General features: G+C 39.0%; 1 pseudogene; it reads left to right on the forward strand.

The window, feature by feature from the left end:
• Nucleotides 1–1,010: 1,010 nt before the first annotated feature.
• Nucleotides 1,011–8,923, forward strand: part of LOC113455942 — a 14,859-nt pseudogene continuing 6,946 nt past the window's right edge.

Genomic DNA, 8,923 nt, shown 5'->3' on the forward strand with positions numbered 1-8,923 from the left:
TCTAATATCTTTAAAATACTTACAAACCTAACACAGATAAAGAAGAAAACATTATATACCATAACCAAGTTGACTTTTCCTGGAAGTGCAGGCATAGTTCAACATTTTCAGGTCTATATATGTAAGAAATCACATAAGTGGGCTTAAAAAACAAAATCACATGATTATCTCTATGACCTAAGAAATACCTTTGACAAAATCTGTAATGCCTTCATGATAAAAATTCTAGTGAGGGTAGCACTGGAGGTAACATACCTCGAAATAATGAAAGGCTGTATATGAGAAACCCAGAGCCAACATCATCCTAAGTAGACAAACATTTGAAGCAATTTCATGAAATTGGGAATGAAACTGGGTTGTCCTCAATATAGTGTTCAAGGCATAGCAACAACAACAAAACAAGAAGAGGAAATTAAAGGAGAATAAATAGAAACAGAACTTTAATTATCACTATTTGCAAATGTTATGGTATTATATAGAAGAAATTCCAAAAACCTTGTAATAAAACTTCTAGGAATAATCAAAAGTTTTGAGAAGTCGTGAGACACATAATTAACTTACAAAACTCAATACTTTTTTTGTACACAAAGAACAAGCATGCAATAAAGATAAATAATACCTTGTACAGAAAACCTAGCACTAGGGAGGTCATAAGTCTTAGAAGAGGACCTATTACCTCTATGTTACTAAACATAATAATTAATAACTGCATTATAAATAATTTAAACATACTTATCCTTATAAGAATATTATGGTATTTGTCTCACATTCGGTTGCATACCAAATTGCCAGGAATCTTGGCCAAAGGGAATGAAAAGACAGATGCTATAATAATGACAGCATCTATTGACTTGCTAGAACAAGCTACATAAGCCCTTTCCTGAATTACCAGGCTTTCAGTGCAAACGCCAGTCCAGGTCTTGGGCAACCTGTGCACTGCTCACCCCTCTGGGTCCCTTTCAGAGGGCAGGGTTAACTTCCATGACCTGCTGCCTAACACCATTTGGCATATGGATGTCACTCACTGTGCGCCCTATGGCAACCCCCAATATGCTCATGTTATGATTGGTACTTGCTCTGGCTTTACCTATGCATTTGCATTACCAGGGAAGATAGCAGCCAATGCTATTAAAGCTTTGAAATCGGTAGTGTTAATAATGGGAGTGCCATGGGCCATAAAAAGAGATAATGGCCCTGTGTACACATCACAGCAATTTAATGACTTTGTGGATGCATGGAAGATCACTCACACTATAGGTATTCACTACAATCCCCACGCCCTAGCTGCTGACAAGCATGCAAACTGCACAATTAAACCGCTCCTGGCCCACTTAATCTCTCCTGAAGCAAAACAGGACCCCAATTCAGCTTTGGTGGAAGTACTCTTCCGTATAAAATTCCTCAATTTTAATGAAGCAGGGTTGAGCCTGGCACACAAATATTGAGCTTACTCACCATGGGACACACCCCTGCCATTTGTGAGATGGAGGGACCCCATCACTCTTCAATGGTAACCCCCAGCCCCACCACTGACTCGAGGGTGAGGGTATGTTTGTCTCTTTCCACAGGATGCCACGATGCTGATATAGGTACCTTTGAGAGATGATTGACCTTCCACGGACCAGGCAGCTCTGAAAAAGAAGGAAGTGGAGGCCCAAGAGGTGTACTGTATATAGTCTACTCCCTTCTCATAATTCATCCCACCTTAGCGAAGAATTTGTGGGCCCTTGTCCCACTGTCCCTCTTCTCTTACCCATAGCTACTGACTTCCAGGCATACCCAGTTCTATTCTCTTCTATTGTAAATTTGGGATTGTCCTTCCTGGATCTAGTCACCACAACATAAAACTAGGAGGCACCTGCTTCATGAATAATGCTCTCTACTTCACTACAAATGTTTTCTCCACCAGTCCCTGTGTGCAATTGTATAATATGACCACAGGAGACTTTCATGGCAATGTCACTAATAGAACCAAGCTGGGCATGGTGCTTATTGCTCCCCTCACTGACTTCAAATCCCAGTTGGATCCCCCAGGAATATCTTGACCATCTTTGCATCAGTATCCAACAGTGTCCAGACTGCCCACTTTCGTAGGGCTCCCCATTCCTTGGGAACATTGCCAACCTGCTATATCCTCTAGATAAGCAGAAGATTATCCAATACAGCTATTAATCTCAAACTTGGCATGTGGAATCTCATTGCACGTAATATCTTCTACTTCACTCAGGATCCCATACAATCTTGATCTGACCTTATCATGGGTAACTGGGGTTTATTTGGCCCCTCTAATTGTCCTAATTTGCACCCCTTGACACTGCTAAAGGGTGGTCATTTTTTTGGTGTTTGTTTGTTTTTCTTAGCCTGTTGGTTTAGGGTGGTCATCTTTATAATGGGACCTACTTCCATAAAAAATATACTGGCCAAGGGACAGGAAGAAGTACTGCAAATGTGACAAAAAAATACCAAATTAACTGAATGGCTACCTCAGTCTGTGTCCAGAACCCCTTCTTCTTTCTGGTAACTAATGCTTCCAACGTCAGGGATACCCTCAATTGCTCCCTTGAGATGTGCCCCCTGGTATCTGCTGGCTAGGACACTCAACAACAGCTGTCCTAGTGAGAGAATGAGCAATCATCTGGGTCCCTGTTGCCAGTGACAACCAGGATAGCACGATGATCCTAAGGGTATAATAGTGCACTCCTATCTTAGCAATAAACAACAATTTTCTAGTTGTACTTAAAATCCTATTCAACAGGAGGAAAATTATGCTTGGTCCTAGAAATTTAGCTAATTTACCTGAGGCAAGTGAGGTCATGGATCTTAAAGCAGAACCATTATTTTACTAAACCAACATAATTCCTAATTTCATTCTAAATATTTATTTTAAATCCACAGATAAATTTAGCTCTCACTCCTCACTAAAGAGGCTTCTCTTTACAACAAAGTAATGCATCACAGAAAACCATAACTGGTATGTGGGGAACATACCACTGATTTCTACATCTGCCTTGCAATTCCTGCACATAAAATTCATAGCAGCATTATTTGTAATAGCCAGAACCTGGAAACAACCTAGATGCCCCTCAACCGAAGAATTGATAAAGACAATGTGTCACATTTACACATTAGAGCATTACTCAGTGGTAAAAAGCAATGACATTTTGAATTTTGCATGCAAATGGTTGAAATTAGAAAACACAATCCTGAGTGAGATAACCCAGACCCAAAAAGATGAATATGATATGTACTCACTCATAAGTGAATGCTAGCTATAAACAAAAAATACTGAACCTTTAGTTCATGATTCTAGAGAAACTAAGTAACAAGGTTAATTCTAAGAAAAGCATATATAGATCCAACTGGAAAGTGGAAACAGACAAGATCGCCTGAGAAAATTGGGAGCATGGGAGATGGAGGAGATGGGGGGGTGGAAGGAGAAGAGGAGGAAGAAGGGGAGAGGTGAGGAGAACTTGAGGGAAAGGGATAGTTGAGAAGAACAAAGGACAGAGATGAGAGCAAGGAAAAGGATATCTTGATTGAGGGAGCCATTATAGGGTTAGCAAGAAACCTGGATCTAAGCCGGGCGATGGTGGCGCACGCCTTTAATCCCAGCACTCGGGAGGCAGAGGCAGGCAGATCTCTGTGAGTTCGAGACCAGCCTGGTCTACAAGAGCTAGTTCCAGGATAGGCTCCAAAGCCAAAGAGAAACCCTGTCTCGAAAAACCAAAAAAAAAAAAAAAAAAAAGAAACCTGGATCTAGAGAAATTCCCAGGAATCCACAAGGATGACCCCAGCTAAGACCTTAAGCAATAGAGGAGAGGGGGCCTGATTTTGACTTGTCCTGTAATAAGATTGATGAATATCTTAAATACCACTACAGAACCTTCATCCAGAAACTGATGGAAATAGAGGCAGAGACCCACATCGGAGCACTGGACTGAACTCCCAAAGTTCAGTTGGAAGAGTGGGAGGAATGAGAATATGAGCAAAGATGTCAAGACCATGATGGGTACACCCACTGAAACAGTCTACCTGAGCTAATGGGAGCTCACCAACACTAGCCAGACTAGGAAGGAACAAGCATTGGACCAAAATAGTCCCTCTGAATATGGTTGGCAGTTGCATTACTGGAGCAGACTGTAGGGCAACTGGAAGTGGCACCAGGATTTATCCCTACTGCATGTACTGGCTTTTTGAGAACCTATTGTCTTTGGATGATACCTTGCTCAGCCTAGATATAGAAGGGAGGGCTTTTGACATTCCCCTGAAGCACTGTGCCTTACCCTCTCTGAGAATTGGATGAGGGTAGGATGGGAGGGAATGAGAGGAGGAGAGGGAGTGGGGGCTTGGATTAGTATGTAAAATGAAAAAAATGATAATTTGTTTTCTTTTTTTAAAAAAATACATTTAGGAAAAGGGGGGTGGGAAGCTCAGGGAAAACTACAGAAAGAGTGGCAGAAGTACATTAAGAGCCAGAGAACCAGGAAAGCTGCTATAAGAACAGGTCTCCTAGAAATGACAGGAAAGGTTCTTCCATGATACTTCAACAATATCGCTGCCTAAACAAGACGTGAAGAAGTACGACACTAATGGGCAAGCTAACAAAAAAAGAGAGAATATCATAGGTCTCCACTCACCGACAAAGAACTACTGGCAACTAAGGAATACTGAGAGCAGGAGAAAAAGTCTTGTTTAGGAATAAGGCCCCTAATGGGATATCCAATACCAGTTAGGTCAGTCTTGAAAACATATTCATGCAAGTAACGTTAAATGAAGCCAGAAGTGTGTGTGTGTGTGTGTGTGTGTGTGTGCGTGCGCGCGTGTGCACGCACATATGCATGTGTATGTGTACAATAGCAATTAAAGAAATAAATATTATGATTTTTGAGAGGAAGCAACAAGAGATATTGTAAAAGAGAAAAGATGAGGGGGAAATGGTAAAATTATACTCTAAGTTTAAAAATAAGAGAAATAAATATTAAGAGACTGTCATATATTATAGATTATAGAGACATAATGAATAACTGTAATGTTTATCATGAGTTGGGCCTTGATTGAAATCAAAATTAAATTAATCAAAAAACTGAAGCAAATAGTAATTTGATTAAGAGTATTATACCCATGTCAATGTCTTAGTTTGACTCACAATACATGTAATATTGCATGTTGATTATGAAAGAGTAAAAGTAAAGGAAATACAGAAAAATTTTGTACTATAAAGTTGAATATCTAACTTTTGAAAATATAAAAGTATTTCAAATAATGTAAGAGCCAGAAATATGATGTCTTCTAGAGATGACAGGAAACACACACCCATGAAATCTCAGTAATACATCTGCCTGAACAAAACCTGCATAATGACAACACCAGTTGACATATCACCACGAAAGGAAGAACTTTCACAAGGGCTCTCTATGAAAAACTCCAGTCAATCAATAGCCTCTAATAGGAAGAAAACCAGTGTTCTTTTGCGATGGACTTCCTGATAGGTTATCAACTGAAGATGTCATGAATTTGAGGGTGACATGGGAAGATTTGAAAGTGTAGATGGAATGGAAATGACATAAATATAGTACTTACTCATCAATATAATTTTTAAAAAATTAAGTAAAAATATGATCCCTCCCCTCTTTCTTCAACTGAACTCCAGGTTCTCAGCCCAATGCTGGACTATGAGTCACTGCATCTTGTTCCATCAGTTACTTGATATAGGTTCTATGATGATAATTAGGGTAGTCACTTATCTGACTAAAGGCAAAGGCCCTTTCAACACCCTCCCCATTATTGCCACTTAGCTGGGCTTATTCTTTTTTTTTTAATATTTATTTATTTATTATGTATACAATATTCTGTCTGTATGTCTGCCGACCAGAAGAGGGCACCAGACGTCACTACAGATGGTTGTGAGCCACCATGTGGTTGCTGGGAATTGAACTCAGGACCTTTGGAAGAGCAGGCAATGCTCTTAACCACTGAGCCATCTCTCCAGCCCCAGCTGGGCTTATTCTTGAAGATTCCTGAGAATTTCTCTAACACTAGGTTTCTTCCTAACCTCATAATGACTTCCTCTATTGCGATATCTCCTTCATTGCTTTCCAACTCCATCCCTCCCCCAGCACGATCTTCTTGATCCCTCATGTTCCCATCCTTCTTCCCCTCCCTTCTATCTCCCCACTCTAGTTTACCCAGGAGATCTTAGCTATTTTTCTTCCTGGGGCCCTGCATGTGTGTCCCTCTTAGGCTTCCCATTTTTTGCCTAGCTTTTCTGGGATTGTGGATTGTAGCTTTGTTATTCTTTGTTTTTCATCTCATATCGACTTATGAGATGAAATTCATACCATGTTTGTCTTTCTGAGTCTGGGATACCTCACTCAGGATGTTTTTTTTTCTAGTTCCAACAATTTGCCTACAAATGTCGAGATGTCATTTCTTTTTTACCTTTAAGTGATACTCCATGTGTAAATGTACCGCATTTTATTTATCCATTCTTCAGTTGATAAGAGCACAATGGAGAAAACCACCGAGACAGCTGACCCGAGCTAGTGGGGGGTTAGGGACTATGGACTGACAGCTGGGGAACTTGCATGGGACCAAACTAGACCCTCCGAATGTGGATGACAGCTATGTAGCTTGATCTGTTGTGGGGTGGGGGCAGCTGGCAGTGGTACCAGTACCCTGGCAGTGGGCCCCAGGTGCATGAACTGGCTTTTTGGAGCTAACTACATATGGTGGGATACTTTGTGCACCCTTGATACAGGGGAGTGGGTTTGGTCCTGCCTCAAGTTGATATGCCAGACTTTACTGACTGCCCAGAGAGACCTTACCTGCTCTGAGGAGTGAATAGGAGATGGGATGGGAGGGAGGGGAAACTGAGGTTGGTGTGCAAAATAAAAAGCAAATTTTTAAATAAAAAGTATGAAAAAATGAACTAAAAATTGCTGCAAAAGAAGTTAAAGGTATTGAGAATTGGATAAAGTGAATGTCATAAGAACGTCACAGGATGTTGTAAACAGAAAACTTTACATAGGGAATCCTGTAAAGTGGGACCATGCAAATAGTGAAGATAATGGACATGAGATCTTCCAACTCTGTAATATGTGGGCCTGCTAGTTGGGGTTTCTGTCCTGCCTGGTACCCCACAGCTGGCAAGTCCCCCAAAAAAATCACATAGAGGTTTCCATAAGTTATAAACTGATTAGCCCATTAGCTCAGGCTTTGTATTAGCTCTTATAACTTACATTAGCCCATTATTGTAGTATATGTTTGCTACATGGCTCAGTACCTTTTTCAGCAGGGCAGGTCACATCCTGCTTCTTCGGTGATCTGGGCAGGATTGTGAGAAGAGCTTCCTTCTTTCCTGAATACTCCTGTTCTCATTACCCCACCTTTACTTCCTGTCTGGTTGTCCCATCTATACTTCCTGCCTGGCCAATCAGCGTTTACTTAAAACATGATTGACAGAATACAGACAATTCTCCCTCACCACAACTCCATAGTACATTCCTCCTCTTCTGCATATGTTCTGCCTCATTTTCATTAGCCTTCTTCTGAATTAGGAAGTTTTTACTTCCTGTAAGTGAGTTTATGCCATCAGGGTAATCTGTCAAATAAAATTTTTGTGAAGAAATACACGTGAAAGAACACTCCCATCTCCACCAATGAGTTCTCACTTTATCTAACATTACAATAGTGAAACTTCCAATGGCTGACTTACTACAATGGTTGGGAAGGTTATCCTCCCTCGTCATCTTTTTAACAATGTGTATATAAGCACAATGGTGCCTTTTTTCTGCTTAAGAAAAATTATCCATATAATTGAAATAAATTCTGAGAACTGTGCACAGTAGATAACCATTCCTGCAAGTTAAAGGTTCTCTTTGTTGAATATACAGTGTCAAGAAACCATTGAGATACTAGCACCAAAACCAAAAGGTCTACAGGTCTATGCTTCTGGTAACAATCACTCATGGGTTTACTCATAGCATTTTTCAACATATTTCAAAATACAAGTAATTTGTTTTCTTATTTAACATGTATCATAGTCATGAAAAATATCAATGTAGTTTACATCAATAAAAGGGTGTTATTATTCATGTCACTTCAAAAAACTTCTATTTTTAATTCAGGATGGTTAAGACAGAACTCTCCATCTAATCTTGAATTAGTGTAAATTGTCTATATTTAGCATAAAACTTCATTAGATGTAGTTTTTATTCTGAATTAAAATTTTAATAACTTCATAAGCTGAATTTACATTTGACTTATTTTAGATTCTTGTCCATCTTTGATAAGTATTCTTATCAAATTTATTATCAGAATAATAAATTCTTATTAAGATTTATTATTTATATTAATATTCTTATTAAGAATTTATTAATCTGATGTTAAGAAGTCTAAGTACCTATTTAGAGTCTGTAAAAGGTAATACGATAGCAGTATTCTTTACTTTCTAATGTAGAAAATCTTACTGTGGCTGCAAAAAGGTTAATGAATTCAAAGTTATGTTGGAAGAGATTGCTTGTTGGTTCCTGGCTGCCTGGCTACCTTAGACCCGATATAACCACACAGAAACTGTGTTAATTAAATCACTGCTAGCATTCAATCTAAAATTTTAGATATTATCAGTTCACAAACTGCAATTTCTAAGGCCTACCACAAAAATTTCTTAGCTCTTTTATTGTCAATGTATTAATTTTATGATTTGAGAAAAGACTTGTAATGCCTTAATTAAGAATTGTCTAGTGATCTCAAGAAAAGCTTCTTGGAATTGCATATGTGTGTGTGTGTATTTATACATACACAGACAAATATGTGTATGTCTGTATATGTAATGTATATCAGTGTATATATACTGAATTTGCTTCAGTTACCATTAAGGTTTCCTTAGGAAGAATACACATATTCTTTTTTTTTTTTTTTTGGT

This window comes from Microtus ochrogaster, chromosome 4 (genome assembly GCF_000317375.1).
Source record: "Microtus ochrogaster isolate Prairie Vole_2 chromosome 4, MicOch1.0, whole genome shotgun sequence".
Classification (NCBI taxonomy): Eukaryota; Metazoa; Chordata; class Mammalia; order Rodentia; family Cricetidae; genus Microtus; species Microtus ochrogaster.